The 24,131-nt window shown below is 42.9% G+C and overlaps 1 protein-coding gene across 3 annotated transcripts in view; it reads right to left on the reverse strand.

Annotated features, from left to right (window-relative positions):
- Nucleotides 1-24,131, reverse strand: part of FSTL4 (follistatin like 4) — a 351,120-nt gene that overhangs the window by 282,661 nt on the left and 44,328 nt on the right. Inside the window, exons 2-3 of one of the 3 annotated variants that reach the window (XM_083798911.1) lie at nt 14,698-14,842; nt 1,563-1,739 (exon numbers count right to left, since the gene is read on the reverse strand). The gene's annotated coding sequence lies outside the window, so the exon portion shown is untranslated. The remainder of the gene's footprint in view (nt 1-1,562; nt 1,740-14,697; nt 14,843-24,131) is intronic. The other 2 variants (XM_083798912.1, XM_083798913.1) reach the window with 2 other exon arrangements.

Genomic DNA, 24,131 nt, shown 5'->3' on the forward strand with positions numbered 1-24,131 from the left:
AGACAGGATGTAGGCAGACAATAAAGATTTTCTTCCCTTGACCTATTTGGGACAAAATCGCATCCTCAGTCACATTTAAGGCCTCATCACTTTCAGCAGAAAGCCATTGCACTGAAAGACAAACAAACAAACAACTTCCCTCCCTGCTTGCAGATCGACCATCACAAGCCAAGACTATTCTAAGGACCTTTTTTCTGTGTTTTTGGCTGGTTGGTGGATTTTAAACAAAAGAGGTATCTGCCTAGATACCAGCATGTTTCATATTTTTCAGAAGAATAATGATGTTTTTGCTTGCTTTAACAATTTCTACCAGCATTTTTGTAAAGCTACTGAAACTCACTCTGAGGATGTGCTTTAGCAGAGAAAAAAAATGATGTTTATGTATTTTTGTTTCTGTGTGTATTTAAAGCTTTGAAACTTGTTCAAGTTTCTCATAAACTTTGGAATTCTCTGGAGCTAAGTCATCTTGATAATGCAAAATCAAAATATGACAGAAAAAAAAAAAGCTTGCTATAAAGAACAAAATATTAAGTGACGGGGGCAAAAGATGGACCAAAAGCACAATGACTTCCATAGCACCAGGATATCCAGCACAGTCCCCCTTCCTTTTATTTTTTAAACTCTTCTGCACATATTTCTATGTCATTCCAGTCATGATTTCCAAAGTGGCACTCTCAGCCATAACAAGCAGTTATCAGATGCATTTCTCCATTCCTCACTTCTCATTCCAGAAAAAATACATTCTGTGGACCTTTTAGGAGAGGACCCCATAGAGTTTCCCATTCAGATCAGCCCGTATTTCTGCCTAACAGTGATCCTAGGTCAACTCTTGAGTTATTCTCTGAGTGACGTACCAAAATGTTACTTCCTGGAATAATCAAAAAAGGATGAAAGGGGGTCAAAGTTACACAGTTCTCTCAACTAGGAATATTCTCTATTTATTAAAAAAAAAAAAAAATCAGGCACATACCCCAGCATATAAAAACACAGCTGCTACTATTTTAGTAGCACTTTAGACACTAAGATTAGTGTTTAATCTTCCCACACAGGTTTAAGAATTTGCATGAAATTAGTAGACCAGTGTGTGCTAATAAGCATCAAAATATCTGGCTACCCATTTGCATTCACAGACACCCAGAATAATCAAGGAACTATAAGTACAAGCTTAAAATAGGAAGGAAATTCCAATTTGATTTTGTCTTAGTGGTTTTTGACCGTTTGAAGTATCAGTCAGGTGCTGAGCTCACAAAATGAGATAAGATGCTGGACTCCATTTTATAGTCAGTGAATAGACAAATGTGGGTACTACTTATAAGTGTTCGTTTACATCGATAAAAAATCACTCACAAAAGGAATCTATACCATTGACCCTGGGAAAAAAAAAGACTATAACAACCTGCCTAAATCTCAAGTTAGTGGGAAAAGAAACAACGCTGCAGCATAGCCACCCAGAGGACAGACTCCACAACTGCCTCCTGCTGCGCTGGAGCACAGGGGCGAGAAACCAAGGTGCTGAACAGTGTCCTGGCACCAGGACATTATGTGAGATGGGAAAAACTTACCCAAAGAACAGCAGTAACTCATCCCCGCGTAGATTCCGGGGCTGAAGCAAATTTTAGCGAAGTGCAGCACATAAACATCGTTTTTGTCTGCAGGGATGTTGCAGCCGCGGGCGTCCTGTTGGGACCGGCCTCCCCTGCATCGGGCTGTGCAGAACCTGCTGCCTCTCCTCTGTAGTCCTGGAGAAGATCAGACACATCCTGTGAGCCACAAGTACAGAGGTAAAGAAAACAGAGCGAATGCAAGAAAAAGAACGTGAACAGGCTGAAGATGATATCCAAAAAATGAGACTAAAGCACTGCTACGAATAGGGGACAACTACCTATGGCGTACACCAACACTGTGGATAAAGAATGAGCCAAATATTATTTGCAGGAGAGTCTTCACAGACCAAAACCTAGGACAACACGACAAGACAAGACAAGAGTGTGCACACAACCCCCGCCCCACACCTTGCTATCAGCACCGTTGGCCATGGAGGAAGCTCCTCCAGAAAGGTGCAGGGTGGAGAGGAAAACTTTTGGAGCTGGCAAAATAGCGCTTAAAGGCAGGATGTAAGAAAACAACCGTGTGGCTGTTAAACAAGCAAAAGTGAACCCAGAGAGGCAGGAAAGAAACAAGCAACTGGAAGAAGGCTTTAATTGCCAAACTGCCAAATTATCATGATCTGACAGATTGTAACAATCACCGCGGCTCAGGCTTACCGTCACCGTCAGACAAAACGTGGTAAGAGGATAATTTTATCGCAGAGGAAATCAGAGACACACAGCAGCTAAAGGAAAAACAAGATGGTTTCAGAGAATTGTGCGCCCATCATCATTAACTTTATTGACTTTGAAAAAGTCTCTGATAGTCTCAACAAAAACACTTCCAGAAGATAAAGGCTAAATGCGGATTATCGCAGGAGATAGTGAGAAGAGCAAATCCTTACGGAGACCCTGACGGGCGTCCGGGACTCGCAATAGTGACTGCAGCCAAGCAAAGCTTTTCTGGTGACATCGCATTTGTTCATTAGAAAATCATTGGAAGAAGAAAACCGATAACCCAGGGTTTTGCAAACAACAAGGCAGTCTCCTTATTTTCTTTGTACAACAGGAAGGCAGACACCAAACATTGATGATATGGGGAGCACTGAAGAGAGGTGAAAGAAAAAATTTCCTGTAAAGAGTACAGGATACATACAACTGTAAGAATGAGAAATAAACCCAAATGTTATTCAGAAGTCAGGGGAAAATTCTGAAAAGTTTAATTCCCCTTCTGGTCTAGCAGCAGAAGAATTAAAAACGGCAATATCAAGGACAGGCGGAGACATGAGCCAGCTGGGCAGAGAGTGGACTAACGAACTACATGTCATTAACAGTCAGCTGTTGGTCCCTTCTTTTTCATAACATGCTAAAAAAAAGGTGGATATTTTTGCAGGGCACAAAAATTAATAATGTTAGAAATCCAGAGTGAAGCACACATCAGAAACATCTGCGACCAAGGTGCACAGTACTTTTTCACTTAAGACAGAATACCACCTTTGGCTTTAGGCATGATAGTCACTGAAATAATCACCGGGGGAAGAGAGAAAATCATGCTGCAAGGTGACATATTAGAAGAAGCACAGGTTATCAGAGGATGATGAGGACAAGCTTGTACAGGTTATTTTCTGCTCTCCTTTGTGCCTGCGCTGCCCTCCTCTTCCTTGGAAAAAGCAGGTGCCTTTCTACATTTTTTTCCTGGCACATTTGTCATTCACATGCAACATATAATTTGTTTTTCTTCAGCCTTCCTGATAGCATCATCTTCCCAGGCCTCTTTCCCAGCAGTGAGCAACAATCAATGTTGATCCCCTCCTGCTATTTGTAAATCTCTACCTGAGAATATCTCAAATTACCATGATAATTTACTATTCTCAATTAAAATTATGGTATATTGAGACTGAGAGAGAAACAAAATGCTGCAGTAGCCCATCAGGGTACCAAAAAACAACCCCAAATGTAGATTTATGTGTGCAAGTGAATAGCTCATATGTTAACAACAGTTTTCACACTGTTCTAAAGATGTTTGGGGGAGTATTTGCCTAAATGTGACGTTATGAAATATCATATCCTTCTGTAAAGATGACTTATAAGTTTACATAAAGTGTGTGGCAGAAGTCATTAATATGACATAAAAAGTTCTTTGGAAGAAATCAATATTTTTAAAGCACAATTTTAAAATTATGTACTTCTGAGGAGCGTATCACAGCCCTCCACATACAAGCACAACAAGAGGTTGTAAAACCTCATATTAATTTTCCAGTTCATAGACCTAAAAAGCCTGATGTGAGCTCCTGATCAGGAAAGGTGAGCCTTCCCAGTTTACCTTGGCTTATCATCATCAACAGCATCATTAACCGAAGCAATACAGGGGCTAATATATTTATATCAAGCCTCATCCACCCAACGCATCGCTTCTAGCGTCCCAGCCCGTTGTCCTCATTTCAGGTGCGTGGAGGAAGCGGTTGAGGAGACCTCACCACGGCGCTGTCTGGTGGTGATGGACGTGTGATGGACATGCGTCGAGGGCAGCGATGCCGTGCAGCAGAAACGGGCACTGACAGCGATGTGAGTGCAAATATTCTGCATCCTTTCATAAAAGAAGAAGGTAACGTGCCAGTAGTGGCTGTACTTTTGCAGGGCCATAATGGCTGCACCACAAGCTTGGACAGTCATCTCTTGGAGGAAAAATAATAATAATAATTTCCCACTATCCATCCATTTTCTCACAGAAGTGATAAATACGGTGTAAGTGCAAGCTCCCATAGAAAACCTGAACCCAAAGTGGATTCAGTACCAGTGCCAAGCTGAATACCAGCACAAGTATTCAGGTTTGCTAGGAAAATAATAGCAGTGCAGAGTGCTGCTCGTAATCGTTTATGTTTCCAAAGCAAATTGGGAAAAAAAAAAAAAGAAAAAAAAAACCACCTGAACTTCAAAGCCTGCACACTGCCTGGACTTGGAGGAGTACAGCATGTGTGACCATGTGAGCCCTGCTGGGTGACCGTCCCAGCCAGGGGTTTTGCCTTGGTCTGTCCCTCCCTCATCACACCACATTCCTGATCCTTCCCTGACCAGGTACTGGGCTCTTGTAAAACCCAGACTTTTCTGCTCCTTTCTTGTAGGTACTGTGAGAGAAATAATCCACAATTATTTTAAGATATTCACTTATCCTTCAGGCATGAAAGTGTTTCAAAAGCAAGAGCTGCCTCTATGTTATTGAATTGCTGCTTGTTGTCTTAAATTAAAGCCGTACAACGTGACACAATATCCAATTACAATACTTATTCGTTTCATTATGATCATGTGTTGCTGGCTCAGCTCTTGAAGAAAAATGTCTTTTTTAATATATTTTTTGTGGCTAAGCTTGTAGTTCTAACAAGACATGCATGTCTCCAAATATTGATTAACAAGGCTACAGCTTTTGGGGTGGTTGTCCCTGTGTTTTTATAACACATTACAATAATGATGGCATTCCCATTTGGGAAAGAGGGAAACTGCCAGGACATTAAAATAAAATAAAAATAAAAATAAAAATAAAAATAAAAATAAAAATAAAAATAAAATAAAATAAAATATCAAGGACTAAATTACCCCAGCAATGGACTTCTTTGGGATGCAATAGGCGAGCTCCCATATTCTTTTACAGTTCATGGTGTCTCTATAAGCTAAACATTCCCCAGGACGACGTTCTGCTGTGGATTCGGGGTTGGTTTTACTGCACGGCTGAAGCAGCTCTCGGTACTTGCCCTCTACCCCCCCTGCCCTGTGGCTTTCTGCTCCCACAGAGATGAGCACGCCGCAGCTCCCAGGGGACCACAGTTCACGATGTGGCAGATTAAAATTAATGGCTCTCTTCATTACGTGGGTGGGGATGAGAAGGAGGGCTGGGTTGCTTTTCGGTGTGTCAGCGTAATTCACTCCAGCAGCTCAGCATTTTCAAAACCGATGCTAGGGCAGACCTCTACAAGCATTTACGTGCCAGATTTGTACAGACCTCACACCTCTAAAGCAATGACCCTCGAGAATTACGGAGGCTATATCCTAGCAACTCTCATCAGGGCACAGGCTCAAGACCCTGCTTTGCTTTTAAAAATTTGAGTCCATAGGTCAGTAATAAAAAGCCGTTACAAGCGATGACTGCTTGATGAGCATCAAGAGAAGTTTATGGGCTCTGCCCAGCCCCTTGTGGCCATGCCCTGACAGAAGAGCACTGTCACCGTACCATTAGCAGTATTTAAGACCCAGCGGCACCCTTCCACCAAAACCACGGCACTCCTGGGGCAGAGCTCTGTGCTGCCCAAAGCGTGGCCATCGCTCCTCGGCACGCTGTGAGCCAAGAACGAGACTGACCCTGGAGAAGGGCTGTGGATATTTTCACGTTCATTAAATCATCTTTCTGGGCTCTGCAGCCACGATGGGCCAAGAGCGGCTGGATCTTCCCACTCGCCCGGCTTCTGTTCTCTCCTGTCTCACAACTCGTCGGACCCTGCAGCGAGCAGGTCACCTGTCCAAAGCCCAGACAGACCCGGAACGGCTTCTGGCACTGGGCAGAGGCTGATATACTTAGCCTGGCACGTGTGTGATCCATAACACATCTAATGTTGTTTGTAGCAGCAATAAAAACACTTAGCTCTGACAGAGCATATGTATTTTTGAAAATTTTAAATATCCTGGAAATATGTGCCTCTCACAAATAATGAGCTTTACGTTACAATTACAGAAAGTCAGTTAAAAGCTGAAGTACCTAAAAGAGACAAGAAAAAATAAAATTCTTATCCTCTTCTAATGAACTATATGGGAGTGAATCTTTGTAGACAACCACTTTTCTTAAATGTAATGATACTCCTTAGTCAAGATCTCTGCAAGACCGAGGTAAATGGTTTTCATGTTTCCACTTTCTTAAAACGAACCTGAATAATACTTTACCTTTAGAATAAGTAACATCCGTTTGCAGAAGATTGCCTAATTTCTGAGCTGGTTTGACCAATTACAGTGACATGTCTGTCCGGTTGTGTCAGCCAATGTAGTCTTGACATTAATGGAAGTCATCAGCATTGGTGAATCTGACGGGTCGCGGAACAAGACGCGCAGTCAGAAGAAATGTCTTTGGCACAGATGTACCGAGGAAGATAAGCAAAACACAGAGGAGGTCGACTACACCCTGCACAGGCACTGACAGTCCCACGGCAGCAATGTCTGAGCTTTCCCATCATTTACAACGGAGCATTTTAAACCTTCTCATTGCCACAGGTGACGGACCATGCAAATTGCCCTTGCAGAGAAATGCCGTGCTTGCTGCTGTCTGTACTGACAGGAGGGAAACCTTGCGGATGGCTCGGAACAGTCGTTCAGGTTTGCTGATGTATTAAAGCTGCCCAATTTTTTAACTGTAGGCGCTGAGTGTTGCATACAGAAACAATAGTTATCTACAGCTGTGCCCACTGGTGACCCAACAGCCCACTACTTGCCTACGTAAGGAATGGTGGCTCTGAAAACACCGTAACCACATGCAAAGCGTATCACAATAACATCCATTATCCATGTGTTCGGCATCTCAACGTGCTCTTCATTAACCCCTCGCCGAGTACTTTTATAGGATCCTTACAACTCCCAACTTGTTCTTTTGAAACTCCACCAGGCTAAGAAGATAAGAAAATCCCTTGACAACATCTGCTTGCTAGAAATTAGCCCAGCCTGAAGAAAATTCCCAAACGTTTCTGCTAAAAAATGAAGCTTTTGCAGAAGGCAGACCAAGAATACCTGGGATAACCAGCAGCTGCCTCAAGAGCAAAGCTCATTGTGTTTAAACATGCATGTCCACTGAGAGTCCTGCAAGCATCATCTGGGATAAATCAGGTCTGTGACAAGAATATTAAGACCAACCACGTATTTAGGGGATCTTGTTGTATCAAAAGCCCTGGAGAGGCTGAATTCATGTGCAGATAGCCTCACATATTTATTGCACAGTATGTGCAGTAGGACTGGGACAAATATTTGCACCGAATTCCATGTTTCCATGCTAGAGGAGAGATTCAAAGATAAACATGGGACTTCATTAACAGCACCTGACTCCTCTTGACTGCGAATGGAGAAGCTAATTGCCTTTCTGCCTCCAAAATATCGACTTGATAATTTTGTTCTGACTGTGTTAAACAGTAATTGCCAGGCAACAAGGACAGGATTTTTAAATAAACACAACTGAAAAATCTCAGATCCCAAGAACTTCCACTGGAACTTCTGCTCCAGGGTAATTTGAGCAGTTTTGCAATCTCATATCAAAATACCTGTTACAGACAACATTCTGGAGGGGAAAAAAAAAAAAAAGGGAAAAAAAAAAAGGTTAATAGCACAAGCATCATTCATTTTTCTGCCAAACATTTATTAACATTTTGGAGGCTGAGTGGGAGAACTAACCTGAGAAGAACACGTAATGACAGACTTCACACAAATAAGAGTTCAACCAAAATAGGTTTCAGTCACTGTAGAAGGTCACGGTCTTCAGAAAAGGCGGAATGTTTTCCTCTGTAGGGGAAAAAAGCTCTCAAAGATATCACAGGCTGGACAACCGAAGTAATTATTCACCTGGGAAACTTTAGGCTATTATCTCCAATCATAGCTTCAAGGATTGGATGCTGATAATTCACAGTCATGGAAATGAAATGCTCCAGTATGAGACGTGAGGGAGGGAGATAAATTACAGACTTCCCTGATAATGGAAAAATGAGCGGCATGTTGATCATATACTCTAAAATTACAAACTTGGTCAGCCTCACTGTAATGTAGAACACGTAACGCAGCATAGTAAATTACAGTACAGCTAAATTATGCTGTCAGATCCTTAGAGAAGGTAGGAGTGTTAAACTGAACGCTGCCCTTGTGCTCAGAAGACCTGACTTTTCTCCTGGCGCTGGCAACTCTGGCTGAGTTGTTTCTGTGCTTTGCTTTGCCTGTTGGGAAGGCAAAGCAGGCAAAAACACAACACAACACCGGTAACAACTGGGTTATCTCTTACACTTGTGCATGGCCAAGGTCAGAAGTTTTTGTGGTATGTCCTTGTAGAATCCAATATATACCCCTTACCGTGAAGTCACAAGCCTCAGACAGCTCCTCTCTGCACACGTGTAAATGCACGGCACACAAGTGCCCTCCCAGGCAGCCTTGGCCTTCTCCCTGCCATCAGCTGGGACCTGCCACACACCCTCTGGTTCCTCAAAAAACAGCAACGTTTGGTAAAAGTGCTACATGATCATCAAAGATGCTCATACGGAGAACGCGCTCTATGAACAGTGCTGTCTAAGCAAGGATTTACACGGGTGCTTCTGTGCACATCTGAATCATCAATAATAAATATGGAAAATACATACTGCCACGTGGGCTCGGAGACCTCCCTGATGCAATTCTGTCAGCAGCAATGGTCACAGCAGATCTCATATCTTTTTAATTTTGTCCTACTTCATCTGAAACATCCCCTTTGCATTTTGCATAACTCCTCACGACCTGAGCTCAGAAGCAACGGCCAGAGAGCAGGGAAGCTGCAAACACAGTGCGGGACGGGAGGAGATGGGCACTGCTGGCAGCTACACGTGGGCAGAGGAGACAGAAACAAGCAGAAGGGAGCCTGCCAGCAATCAGAGGCTGCATGCAGCAGGGTTGAACCAGCCCATAACCGGTACAGACAGAAACTGGAAGATTAATTTAAAATAAAATGATCTTGTAAAGTGCAAAACACTGTACAGTGGTCTGAGAGGTGCAGCTGAAAAGGAGAGCAAAGCTCAGGAAGAGCAGACAGGAAGGAAATCTAAATAAAGTGGGATAAACAATGACCCGACTGCAAGCGATTAGGAGGCTCTTTGAAGTCTGCAGAAGACTCAAAAGTGCAGAAGAGTTGTGACGTAGGGAGCCTGGATTTAGTTTTACCTTTGCTGATAAAACCGAAATTAACGGCTCTTCCTCTCTTAAGAAATTACCTCCTACAAACACCTGATTGAAAGGGGTAAAGCAAAATACACCTCGGCCGCCAGGTACTGTGTGTAGTACGTACACAGTACAGCAAAAACGGGTCACATTTAAATTCACACCGCAGGACAATTGATTTTTTTTTTTTTTTCCTAAGATTTACTTTTTCATCGATTTTTTCAGATATGCCCAGACACCATTTTGGTCACTTCATCAATAATATTAAAACAGAAAAGGGAAAGGGATGCAGGAAGGAAGGGCAATTGATTTATGTTATTTGAAAGCCTTCTACTCCGATATCTCCTCTGCTGCATGGCGGGCCAAAACCTCCCCTGGGACAAGTCAAGCCTTTGAAAATACAGGAGCTATTCCGATTTTCATCTGCCTGATAACAGTCCTTTATATTTAATAACACAGACAAACCCATGGAGATCATACCAGTGCTAATCCCAGAAATACCCAACTCAACAACCGTTAATCAGTTCATTGATTCGCCCTCACGCTGTAAGACAAAGTCAGCCTGGCAGCCCATGGTGGGAGAAGCCTTTTAGTTAACCAGCTCTGACAAAGAACGGGGAGCCTCGTGGCGGTGTTGGCCAACCCTTGAGTCGTTACCACCTTAAAGCATTCCCTCTGGGAACTTTCAATTAGCCTCTCCTCAAAGATTTTATTTTCAGAGAAGTCCTTAAGAATTTAGAAACGACTACGAACGGGCTTGATTTTCTTTCTCTTTCTTTACTTTCTTTTCAGCTCTCCTATCACAGCGTGAATTTTTGCTCCTTGGGTTGTAAAAATCTTGCCCATGTCCTGGTGCTGCGAGCAGCCAAACCCACGGGAAGGTGCCCTTTTGTCCTCCCCTTGCCACTCAAACTTCTCCCTCTCCTTTGCTATGGGGACACGGAGGGAGGTTTCACCTTTCGCAATCCAACTCTGTCTTTTCCCCAAAGGTGCTGGGCTCTGTTATTTTACCTCGGGCCTTTTCCTACATGACTTCTTAAGGCAACTGCAAAGCAATCTTGATGCTACGGCTGAGCTCCCTCCCTCAGAGCTCAGAGACCAGGTACTTCGTTTTCCTTCCAGATATGTGACCTCCTCCACGGATGCAGGATGACCAGTTGGAAAAATCAGATTTGACAAGTGTCAGGAGTGGCTCACGTCATACACCCCATCTCCAGCCTTCCTCAGCTGCTTTTCTGCCACCAGTGTTTGAAAGAGCAACTACTCCGGGTAATTCTCTGGAATTACCCGATATAGATGGGTTAACAAAACTGGGTTTTCTTTGGTCCTGTACTGGTCAGGGGCTGGCCCATGTCTCTGCACTGGTTGCATTAGAAGAATTAGGGATTTCATGGCTAGATCTGATATTTACAGGAATTTCTGGAGTGGTGTTAGGTTTGGCATTAGGGTAGGGACTCAGGAGGTAGGTGGGCTCTCTGGTTGGATGTGTACTGAGTTAGAGTTAACTCAGTTATCATTTAAACCTACAGTCACACTTCTGTCCCCCAAGCTTCTAAACAAAGACATATTCACAACCTGGAGAAAAAAAATAACAAAAAAAAATACACGAATGTACAACCTGGTCATACTGGGCCAGATCACACCTCCCTGGACTGACAGGGCTTCAAAAAAATTAGTATGGTTCAGAGCACGTGGCAAGGCAGAGGGTGATAAAGGGAGGGCTGCCAAAAACCTGACGGTGATGATGCTTGGTTCTGGGGAGTGGGAAGCTGAATGGTTTAAAACACTGACACTGCTGCTGGGAGGGAGACATGAGCAAAAGGGCAGTCCTCACGGAAAAGGAGCAAAGAGAATCTGGATTCAATTTACAGCACTAATCAGCTGCTATATATTTATGAACGTACTAAAGTCTATACATACATAATTAATGCTAAATTATACAGATATTTGTCTGTCCATATGCAGAAAGCAGGGATAAAGACATGTAATGCACATAATTGCTACGTAAGAAGAATGGATAAACGCACATAGCATTTCTGCTGTTCATAATTAATTAAATCACCACTAAAACTAGCTGGAGGCTTTTTCTCTGCTTAATGGTACATTTATAAATGTTTTTCTACTTATGGCATTGCCTGCTGTAAGACTGGAAGGTAAATGCCCAGAGAGTAAAGAAGAAATATGTGACATCTGATATATACATTAGGAAGAATTGGCTCCTCTGAGGCATTTGAACTCATTTTCTAGTCATGTGGATTGGCTAAAACAAATCACCCACAAAGGAAACATGCTTTCCAACTCAAATGGAATAAATATCAAATATGCATTCTGAAAAACAAGACGACTTACTGGCTGATGCAAAGAGTTACACCTATGGGCAATGTTTGAGAACTTCCAGGAACTATTTCCAGACTGTAAGGGTTCAGGATGACAGGCACAATGAAAAATAGACTTTGTCCTTACTTTGTTCAGACATTTTCATACAATATACAAAAAGGAATCCCCGAAAGCCTTAATCTCTTTTGTGGCTTTCCATTATTGCCATTTACAGTTATCCAGCTGCTTCCACAGCTTCAAAATACCTTACAGAACTGCAAAGCCAAGGGCTCATCATCACCACAGCTGGTGCAGGACTTCTCCCTTCGCCCCATCCACCGAGAGCTGCAACACCACAGCCGAGGCAGCTGGCCACAAATGATGAAGGCAAAACAGCCAAATTCTGCAAAACCTAATTATAACCTTGATGAAGCTACTCACCAGCGCCTTTCCACCTTTTAGGGAACTTCATTTTGTGATGAAGAATGAAATAAATCCGGACTGCAGGGTTACAGCACGCTGCCTGGTGTCACTGCAAAGCAGCACCAGGGTGGCAGAGAAGGGCTGTGAAACCCAGGGCGTGCCACCAGCTGAGGCCGTACACAAAGCAAAACAGCCCGAAATTAGAAATGATTTATGTTAGGGACAAGTTGTGAAAAATGAGGAAGCAAACAAATATACTCTTCTCAAACTCCACCTGCATAAATTACTTTAACATTAGAGACGAAAAGGTCAATGCCCAAAGGCCACCGGCTTAATGCGCTGCTGTAATGTAATTGATACTGTCAGCCCCAGACACAAAACTCACAGGTCAGATCCCCAAAACACAAAAAAAAGGGATTTAGTATCACAAGATTAAGCTTTGGTATAATTGAAGGCTTAATTTTAGCCCTCCAGCTTTTAATCTTTTGAAAATAACATTTTCAATCTCTTTTCCCCAGTACCACGAAGGCTAGAGTTTTACTTTTCTTTAAAAAATGGGATGCATTTCTATCATTCCAGCTATAATTACAGATAAATTATAGCCATCCGACAAAAATACTGTTAACCAGTACTGTAATTATTATCAACTCGCATCAAACTAGGCTAAACCAACAAAAGTCACATAGCAATGTTGTCAGAAGAAATTAAAAAAAAAATAAATTAAAAACCAGCTGTCACAAAACTAATGATAAAATCCCTGGAGCTGGCAACACTGTCACAGAGCACAAACAACAAAATGCATTCAAAGGAAAGTCTGTGTGGGCTGTCATCGGGTGTATAATATGCAGAAATGTTTTTCTATAAGGGTGTGGCACTGCTTTCACGGTGACGCTAATGCACCAAGAACAGCTGTAGGTGGGCAGTAGCATTAATTTTTCATCCTCCTCCCCACAGGTTTCTGAGGGATGAGGGTTAAAGGAAGATGGATAAGGAAAGTGGCCACCTACAAAGCCAGATTTTGCAGCAGTATAAACAATTTTGATGAAATCAATGGTGTTTTACTATGTACATGCACCTAGGAGAACAAAATATAGAAAAATAATAAAGAGAAGTGTTTCCGTCGCTGAGATGACAGGGCTTTTAGGCTGTTTTATCTAAAATGGCCCTGTTCTGCGGTTAAATGCAGGCACGCTGGTGAGAAGCTGCTCCCAGAGATAACATTTGCAGCCCCCCGCAGCGTGTACAGCGGCACCCATCGCATCTTGCTGGCACGTGGGAATTAGTCTGCGCGGAGGTGGGGGCTGCAGCCCCGTCCTGCAGTCACCGGCTGCCCTCTGAGGAGCTCAGTCCTCGGCCACCCCTGGTGTCTCCGCGGGCTGCCCAAATCCTTGGCCCCCTGGGCCCGGGGGGGAACGAGCCCCTGATGAGCCCAGCCGGCCGCTGGCTCTCTGCTCGGTTGTGATTCATTTCATTTATTCTTCAGCAGCACTAATTCAGCTTTACCGAAATTACAGACGCCTTTAAAAAAATCACGTTATCTACCGCTGTGATTACAATCAAGAAATAGCATTGTAACTGCTTTACGTTGACAAGAAGCCGCGTAGTGTAGTCGCAGAAGTGGTAATTTTTAGTGACTAACGGCAACTTATCTGGAGTTAAGGCTTCAGCTTCGCACACACGCAGACACTTGTGGAGCCTGAGCTACACCAGAGGGACGGTGAGAGCCGCTCACGACCTGAGTTACAGGGACAGGAGAATTTGGGAACAGCCGAGAGATCCAGACTGCAGGGAGAAGCATAACTCCTCCACACGATCCTCCTTCCCTAAAATAGCCCAGAAATTAATGACCTGGGTAATGGCTAATCAAGATCTAATTTCATCTCTTTCAAAGATACTTTGTTTTATCCCTTTCTCTCCTTTTTCTTTAGCAGCACCTCCTCTCTGTACTATCTGCAGAAGTTACTCCCAATTTCAGCCTGGATGCCGGAGCACTAACGTGGAGCCAACCGTTACATTGATCTGAAGCAGCAAGGGGCTTTCAAGGTCTAAATAGAAGCCATGATTCAAAACTACAACAGCTCACAAACTAAATAAATGAAGTTTCTCCTCCAGATTTTCCGATGAGCATTTTCCATGACAGAGTTAATCATTAATATAATGTGATTTCATCTTTCACGAGAACACCAATTAAACAAGTTCATAATAAAACAGAATCATAGAATCATTAAGGATGGAAAAGACCTCCAAGAACATCTGGTCCAAAGCCCCCCTACCACCAATATTAGCACATTACAGATAAGAACCAGTGTTTCTGGTGAGACGTCCCCATGATGCCACCCGATGTCCTGAGACCCCCCCGCGCGTACCGCAAGCTCCTGCTCCAGCAGAAAGCAGGCATCCGAAGCCTTGCTAATTCTCCGAGTGACCGTGATGGAGCAAACAGATGAATTTCACTTACAGACTGTTCCTGGACCACTGCTGCGATGGGACACCTAACCCACACGTTTTCGGTGAGGCCCAGGGGTGGTTTCTGAAGAAATCTTCCTGCGAGACAGCCTTGGCTGCGTAAGCCTGAAGAAGGCCAGAAGACCAACAACGTGATGCTGTAAGGAAACAACAGGTAAACGAAAAATTTAAAGAGAAAGATAAAGAGATGCCTGTTTTAGACAGGAGAGAAACTGAACTTTTTTTGCAGCACCTAAGGAAGACCTCCCATGGCAGTAACGGTGTCAAACACACTCCTCCAGCCCATGCCAGTTCAGCGTGTCACCCCGGAGCACCTTTCACAAGCTCAGTCAGACATTAAAGCTTTTCCCATCTAAGAAATTCTAGGCACCTCTTAGGCAAAAAATGTTCTGAATGCCAAGAGAGAGAGCCATAAAAACTCTGCTTTAAACTACCACCATTTCCCATTTAATATCGCTCATTAAAAACCATCTGCAACCAGAATTAGGGGTGACCATTATTTTCATGCCGTAAGTAATTCTAAAGTTTCAGGTGACCATTCCACGAGATGTAATATATCATGTGTGGCTGTGAGCAGTTGATATGGTTTATTTTAATGGCCACAGTTAAAAGTTTCGTGGACTCAGGCCGCAACCAAATCTCTTTATAATAATTCTTTAGGCTACTGCATAATTTATAGCCCTTATGCACTTTTCATGATCTAATTTACCTTCCTCTTAAAATATTTTGTAAAACCAGTGTTCCATTTATAATGATATATATCCCATTAGAAAACATACTCACTACTTTGTTACCAGAATAGCATTTTATGCGTGTAAACCACGAGGTTTTAGCATATGCCAAAATTATTCTCCCACTTCAGTGATATGCTGAACATAATGGAATTATGAGCAAATTGGTGCACACTGTCAAAAATATAAATGCAGTGAGAGTTTCGTAGCAGGCTTACAAATAATGTTTCATGAGAAAAGCCTATTTTTGCAAATGAGATTCCCCCAAAAGAGGAAAATCTAGATGTGAGGAACACAAAGGAATCAGGGCAAGAAATCAGCTGCAGAGATTGAGACCTTACGCTGCATCACGCATAAGCACCCAGAAGGGTGATGTAGAAAGGCAAACTCCATGAATTCATCACCAACATTGGCCCAAGATGGGGGGGGAATGAAAAAGCCAAAAAGGCTGTGGGAAAAGGTTGCAGCTTCTCTGAAGGAAAGTTCACCAGGAGCAATCACGCTAACAAAGACACATTTTTCAACTCTGTTTAACTAAAACATCAGAAAGTGTGTCTCCTTAAAACTGGCAGCGAGCGATCTCTGTGAGCTCCTTCAGATCAAGTTCTTTCCACCCACTGCAATAATATTTAGCCATACCCAACTTACACAGGATTTTCTTGACATTGGCACTATCACATAGGATGATAGTTCAAGATGCACTCCAGCATGTATTATCCACCCTGCATCTGACCTTCTGTAAAGAAAACCTCTCACTCAGGCAAGCAATACACTTCTCTGGTAGCAAAAGCTGTTCAGAAACATACTTTACTGCAATATGTAAAATATTACACCATCTGCCATGTCACAATTCATTAAAACAATCTTTTTTTTGATCATTATGTATGTGCATATAGACAGAAAACTGTGCATACGAAGGTTGTCTTGCTGGAGATATTTGATACAGTAGTTCTGCTTTTTTATCAGGGTATATTCACAATCGTGTTTGTTTCCCAAAAATACCCGCACAAATCAAGCACTGCAGACCTAGGTAATAGTTACTCTCAGAAATCCGAAGTCTGAGCTGTATTACTTAAAATATTTATGGGAAACAAACATCAGCAGCATCTTACAAAGTTATTATGACCCTTTATTTATTTCTTCATTTATGCTTCACAACATCAACATTACCTGGCAAAACCACAGCTACATATTCAAAGATTTCCACATAGGTTACAAATATAGATGACTAACTATGCTAGTCTTTTAATTGACTATTTAACGTAGCTTCAAATAACCTGTGCACTTATCCCCGTTTCATATATAACAAAGCTGAACTAAAGGAAATTTTACTAGGTGTCCAATAACTTTTCTAATAACTGAATGATTGGGCCAGAGTCAAGAACAGGATCCAAATTCCTCATTGCCAACTTTAGGTTTCAAAGAAAACTATGTGGTTTGTCTCAGAGTAGCTCTCTTGGCAATTGCTAACGTCTCTGTCTCAGGACTACGCTGTCCCTCTTCATATTTCAAAGCTGGCAAGGAGATTTTTGGTTTAAGAGAACCGGATGGGAACATATTTATTTTCCCCCAGAAGGTAAGTGCATGTGGAAGTTTCAGCCCAGCTATTCCCTTTCTTCCTACAAACTCAGAAAAGCCGTGCTTGCTTCAATTTACAGCAGCTTGCACCAACTCAATAACCCCATTCAGACTCCTGACAGTGACTATTACCTGTTCCGATATAACCAAAGGACGGTACAACAGTAATCCGAGGATACATGCTCCTCTAAGTGAGATTTTAGCTACCATGCCTTCACCGGCTAGAAGCACGTTTCTCCACCTCCCAAAGCCATACATACGCAGGAACACAAACCCTGCCTGCAGCTGTGCCACCAGCTAATGATAAGTTCTGTCGGAGACACGGCTTTTGCCAGGTTCTTTGCTGCTTCTTAATAATAAAAATAAATCTTAACACTTGCATTTAAAACGTATCTCGATTTTCAGAGGGTTACCGAACAGAAGACTGCATATTGCATTTGTCAGTGATAAAATCACGCTGTCATTGCAACTGTAGGCTGTGTACAGCTTATGTGTAATCTTACCTTTTAAGCCCGTGCTACGAAGCTGTAGCACAAACAAAGACGAATACTATCTCTTTCAAAGCCAGCACAAAAACAGCCCTCAATCTACCAGGAACGGTGCAATACTTATCGCCAGTTCACAGAACCCCGTTTAAGCTTATAAATACTTCTTATTATTTCCTGATTTCATTTAAGATTTTTTTGTTAAATCCTTTCTACAAAATTTGCTGGTTTAACCTCTCCCTATCAGTGTAAGATGCGTATCGGTTCCTAACAGAGAAGCCACCGTTAGGACTGATCAGCTATCAATGTGTATGGGTTCGAGGGCTGCTGTCAGACCTCACGCACAGCCAAGAGCTTCCTTTGCTGTGTAGTGGGGAAAATGTTTAAGCCGCTGAAAATTACTAAGGGCTTAAGTCTGCCATCCTACTAAATATTTGAGAAAAGAGAGAGAGTGAATCAGTTTTATATATATACATATAAATATTTTTTTCATTTCAATCTCCTTAAATAACTAGTTCTCACTGTAACCACCAGTATCAACATTGCAACAGTGAGGAAGGGAAAACTCCTCTACCTCTTCGGTCCCACTGCTCCATTCTGATCCTCAGCACAGGCAAACTGCTGATGCTTCTCCTACAGGCAAGGGGGAAGAAGTCGTATGCACGTTACTGGGAATTTTTGCTGATTCTGTACCAAGTTAGATTCTCTGATTTTTGTTTGGTTGTTTTGGGGGAGGTCTTCTTATTGATGCCATTAAGCAGAACAAAAGCTAAAGGCCCAGCCAAGAAGACAGGGGGATTTGAACGCTCCTGATGCGACGTTCCCCTTGGGCCAAGATCCAAGGACATGCAAGTCCTACGTGTCCTATTCAGAAGGCTTAAGGAGCTTTTTCCAAGACAGGACACGGGAGAGACGATCTCATGGGACAGGCTGGGTGACTGCCTTCACCCCACCTGCCCTCCGAGGTAAAACTTCCACAGAATTCTTCTTATGAATGACAAAATCTTCATCTGCTTGTTTTTCACAACAGCTCAACGCAAACAGGAGAGGACCCATGACGCCTGTATGTTTCGTTCATGCCATGGAAAGAAAGCTGCAGGCGAAAACCAAAGGCAGGTCTATAAGCCATTGCTTATTAGAGCGTTCCTTTTTTAGATTTGTAAATGCAAACTTTGCCCGGTGGGATTTGGAGAACGGATGGCCTAATTCTAAATCAACAGTAAATCATATTATGTTGTGGTGGTGCTTTTTTTTAATATCTTTTCTAACTTTGTCTGTAGCTACATCTTATATTTTCTGTATACGTTTCCAGTCTCTTTGCGTTGTTATTTATGTTTATATTTTGCTTGAGGGAGAGACTTCTTCCCAGGAAAATTAATTTCTTTAATCTCTTTTTTAATCTCTCCTAGTAAATTTAATCTCTTTAGAAACTAAATGGAATGGAGAAGGAAAAAGTAATGTATGAGCCTGTTTTCTCACCTCCCAGCCCAGAATGCTGAAGAGCTTTTTAACAGGCATGGAAGGACTGTGGCTGGTGGAGCCTGTTGGGAACCAACCACCTGAGGAATCCCTGGGTTTAGGGAATGCTGGCCAGCAGAGCTTTCTGTTTTGCAAATTCATTTCCAGTTTGAGAAGGGCTCAAGCTGAACATTCTTCTGTTCAGAGTCCACGTAAGCAGCATCACCCATGGATTAGCAAGCTAGAAAGCAAGCGTGAGTTCTCCTAAACCTGATTTAACAGAAAAAAAAAATCCTTCCACCTGCCCACCCTGAGTAAGAAATATATGAGAGTAAGAAAAGGCTCAGAGTTGCTGTAACCACAGCAAGAAATCTGGGATGTGAATTTAGAGACCTCGCAGGGAGATGCAGGACAGCACCTAGACCTTGCCACTTCCAAATAGATGCACTTCAGGAGCGTTGGCACGACTCACAGTGGGCAGTGACATCTAACACAGATTTTTCTTGTAATGTTGCTGTTCCAGTCAGTTTTTCTCCCAGAGGTTTGGGGTTTGCTTGAGACTGACTCATTAAGATACATGCCACACAGCAAAGACACGATGCAGCTACTTCTCTTCAGGTTTCAGAGAAATACCAGCCTTCTGCAAGGCCTCTTAAGTCACTGGAAAACTTAACAGGGACTTATTGCTACAAGTTTTATTGAACATTTTTCACAGCCATCTATTAAAAAAAAAAATAGAAACAAAACAGCAACCCAAGGCTTGCATCTCTTGTTATTGGTAACTTTGAATGGCTTGATGCAGAGAAAGCAGCGAGTCCACGACTGAGCCCAGCAGCAGGGCGTGCATGGAGCCCATGCTGCCAGGCATTTGCTCTGCCTGGGTAAGAAATAGCCTCTCTCATTCAATTTCTGCTGGCATACCAGGTGCTGGATGCATTAAAGGCAAAAATACCTTTATTACTTGCTCCTCTCTCACTCCCATGTGCATTTGCTTCTCAGGTAGGAGAAGATTACTTCTTTCAAGCTGTTCTTTCCCACTTTTGTTCTTTGCTGAGCTACTGCTTGTCAACACATTTATCCATTTACTGCTTTCAGCCAAAGACATTAAAAAAAAAAAAGTTAAGAAAGGAGCAGGAGAAGTTTCACTTTTGGCATTTTATCTGCATATCTGAAGAGAGAAATGTTTCCAGCTGCCTCATGAACTGTTTCTTCAAATAAGGGTGTAAGTAAAACAAAAGCATTCACGTGGATTAGCTCTTCACTGGATCAGCTCTTAGCTGGCTGCACACGCTGTTGTAAGGGTCGTGGCCCACCTGCAGTGCAGAGACCTCTCCAAACTCAAGGTCCAGGTCAAGGTTTGGGAAACCACCAGGGACGTTCCAGTCTCGGAGAGAACAGTGGGCTTGGAGCCAGCCCCCAGCTGAGGAAGGCTCTTCTTCATGCTCTTCTTCTTCAAGGCTCTTCTTCTTCATCACAGCTTGAACCATCTGTGTCTGTGCAGCATGAGGCACCACCCAAACTATGGGCAAAATACGGATTTTGGTTCAAAGCCCACTTAGCTTTTATTGGTAGGCAGTTCTCAAGCACTGGCCTTTAACTTGAGGTTGTCCAACAGACAGAAAAGTGTGGGTTTTTTTAGCTAATTAAATGGAGTATTGCTGAGTGAGGCTAAGAAACCTCAGGAAAAAAAAACACATTCCAAGCAGAGTAATTAACGCCAACAATAATTCAGTGGTCTCTTGGCATGACACGCATCTCTTTTAATCTGCAATCTGCTTATCAAAAAAAATTCTTTAAATCAAAAAATCACCCACAGCTCTCCTTTCACAATCTTCTCATCTTTTCTTTCTTTCCACGTTCAACTCAGTGTTTTTGTTTTTTTCTCCCCAAACTGCGTGGTACTGACAGGTGCTATGGATACACCTGCATTTGTTGCGTTTTCGACAACCTTGTTAGATGATAACAGATCATTTCCTACATTCAAAGGCCCATTTCACTGATAAATAAACAGTGAAGCATTTTCCTGGTGTGAATACTTGTAGTCACAGCACTTTCTGTGCCACTGTTTGCAGCAGAGGAAACACGGGAGTGGTCTCTCCCAGCACTGCCGAGCTTCTGCTTCCAGCTGTACCCAGCACCATGAAGATCAGATAAAGAAAATGAAGAAAAGCAGCTTTGTAAATGTTCAAAAAACAAACAAGGAAAAAAACAATCCAACTTCGCAGTAGAGTTTCTATAAGTTCATATTTTTAACTTTGGCTCAGTTGTTTTTGCTCAATTCCAGATGATTTGTTAATCTTTAATTAAGACCTCTTGGGCAAAAGGAAGAGAGAGAGCAAGAACACGTGTTAAAATAGATAAGAGAAACTAATACAAAGGCTGGAATATTGATCATCAAGGTTTTAATTAGTTTGATACCGATGGAAATAACACTTGCGGAATTGGCAAGAAAGCACTCTTTGTGACAAGGCCTTTCTGGGGTCCTTCGTGGACTGAAACCACAAAGGAGATGGCCCAAAGTAAAGGGTCCTCCAGGCACTGCAACAGCAGAGCAGTGATTTCGGCAGGAGGCGGATCGAGCATCAATTGATGCAACACATGCAGAAAGTGCAGCACATCATTTCAATATAGCCTTGCTAGGCTACCCAACAGACATTGAGCAGGCACAAATATCATCGTCTTCAATGCAATATTTGTTAAGAAATTACATTTTTCAAAGCAGAGCGTTTACTGATGTCTTGCATCTGGCTGAACTTCAGCCCGCAGATGTTGTATAGATTTCAAGGAGAGTGCCGTTATTATGAAGTAGTGCGGAATGTTAATTCGCTCTTCTTAATTAATCTTCAGTTGCTTGCAATATGCATCATTCATCATTTCAACCAGTCACCTCTGAAGCTCTTATCATGAGAAGGGGAACTTCTTTCCCAGAGCTAGATACATTCACTTTCTACTCTGCGTACTTCGAGTCTCTCTGAGCATGGATGTCAAAATTCCTCCTGAGCAGCAAGCCAGCAAAATGCCTACACACCACTCACCTCCTCCAAATACAGCGTTTGGAGACATCGGTGATGAATAGAGCTGGTAGTGACGCTCAGTACCAGGGCGAAATTCCCCCGTTATGATGAATTGGCTACCGAGAGCTCCTGGAGGACTCTCTGTGATGGTTATCACAGCTGCACTCCCCTTTCGTGTACTTGCTGTATCGCAGTGCGAATCCTGGCACAGTCAAGGCACAAGGTGAAGCAGATTTGAATACCCTCTGCATCTTGATCTCGCTGTTCCTCATTTACGTAAAAGTACAGTTCCTAGAATGGCTGGTTTAAAACTTCGTGACGTGACCCACCACCGACTGTTACCAAACCAACCAGGCAGAACGTGGAAAAAGCAAACTGTGTCGTGAATTTCCTCTCTTTCAGTTGCTCTGAATACAGCCACCAATTTATCCTGTGTGGTACTGAGCCCCAGGGAATGTCAGGGAGCCACCGAGGGGCTACGTGTGGGCTAAGTAACAGCTATTTACCAACTACTGTCCTAGAGGTACAATCCCTTGCTGACTGCAGGCACAGCCATGCCTCTACCAGGAGTTCTGGTTTCATAGCTGGTACATGAGATTTGACCAAGAGCAAGAAAAATATGGAAATACAGTAGATCAAGTCAAGAATTTATACAGAAGCACCCTTCAACCTGTATTCTTTGCTTGCATTAATTAACAATTGTTAATAGTTAATGTGCCAATGTCTATCCTTCCCAATATTTGCTCAAAGTGCTAATAATTCACTTATATTTCTGTGGTTTTAACTCAATAGATTCCCAACGATTTCCTTCCACCTACCATCCAACTGCTGAAAGAAAACTCTTCCCTTTGGTATTAAGAAACAATACACAGCAGACAAGGGAAGCCAAAGGGACCGGTGAGAAGTTAAATCAGAATGGGTGAAGGGTGTAGGAGCTGTCAGCAGCAGAGTAAAACAATAATTGAATCTTAAAAGCTCAGTGCTACAGTAATAATTGATAATAAAATGTTCTTTTAGTTGTCTCAGTAGTCTAAATTTTAGCTAATCTAGTTTGATTTCAATAGCCTTAAAAATAGAAACTTATAATAGAGTTCAGAATAAGCAACATATTAAACAGCAACACTTATGCATTTGCAAAGAGCTGCAGAGGATGATACAGACTGACATTTACTCAGTAATTTGCAGCCAAAGATCACCGAGTACAGGCTGATTATGTCGGTAACCACTGAACCTATTGCTGAAATGTAATTGGGCCTCCTCTACTTGTCTACCCCTCAATTTGACCCTCGAGCTGAGGACGTCAAAAACTAAAGAGGTGCTTATCAGCATTTGGCAACAACAGGATTTTAGGATGGGTCTGAACGTCCCTCCGGAGTGTGCCAGAGCCACCCCGCTGACATCTCAGGAGACACAGGCTGTGACAGCCAGCGCCTCTCCCTGCAGCGCCAGCTGTCCCAGCGGACAGGGCCCATTTCTGCCAGCGGGTTGATTTCTGGTACTACACGCACGGACAGACTGGTCACATCTAATTGAACTGCTTGGGGACACGTGAAAAACGGTGCAGGATCAATGCCCACGTGCCGGGATGTGAGTGCATTTCGGGATGTTGCTTAGCAGCTCCGTACAGCGGCAGCGTGGCCGTGCCGGCACCACCGATGGTGGCAGCATCTCCTGGCTCCACCACACAAGGCTGCTCTGCAGAAGAATAAATCCCACTTACATCTCTGACCAGTAGCCTTAAAAATTCATAAAAACACAGTTTACGCATCATATTTCACACAGTTGAGGAAATTTACAATCCTTTACCGTGAAAAAAAGGAAGATGCAGAACACCATCTTCAAAAGGGTAACGGCAGTCTAAGGCATTGCTCTAAAGATACTGCTGTGCACTATCACATATTTACGGTCTTCCAGGAATTTCAAGACCCTATGAAAAATCTGCAACCTAAGCAGCCTGCAACCTCAACCTGGAATTGAAAAATACAGCTCAGTTGTTCTGGGCATTCAGCTCGTACCCAGCAAGAGAGGGATGCTGCAGGCAGTCCCACCCTCGCAGAGCACTAACGGGGCTACACAGGTGTAACTCTGACCAAAACCTGCCCCCGTGACTGCAACATTGGTAATTTGTCCATCCTCTCAGTGCAATTCACCAATATCTGT

The sequence above is a fragment of the Anser anser genome (assembly GCF_964211835.1).
Source record: "Anser anser genome assembly, chromosome: 14".
In the NCBI taxonomy this organism is placed as follows: Eukaryota; Metazoa; Chordata; class Aves; order Anseriformes; family Anatidae; genus Anser; species Anser anser.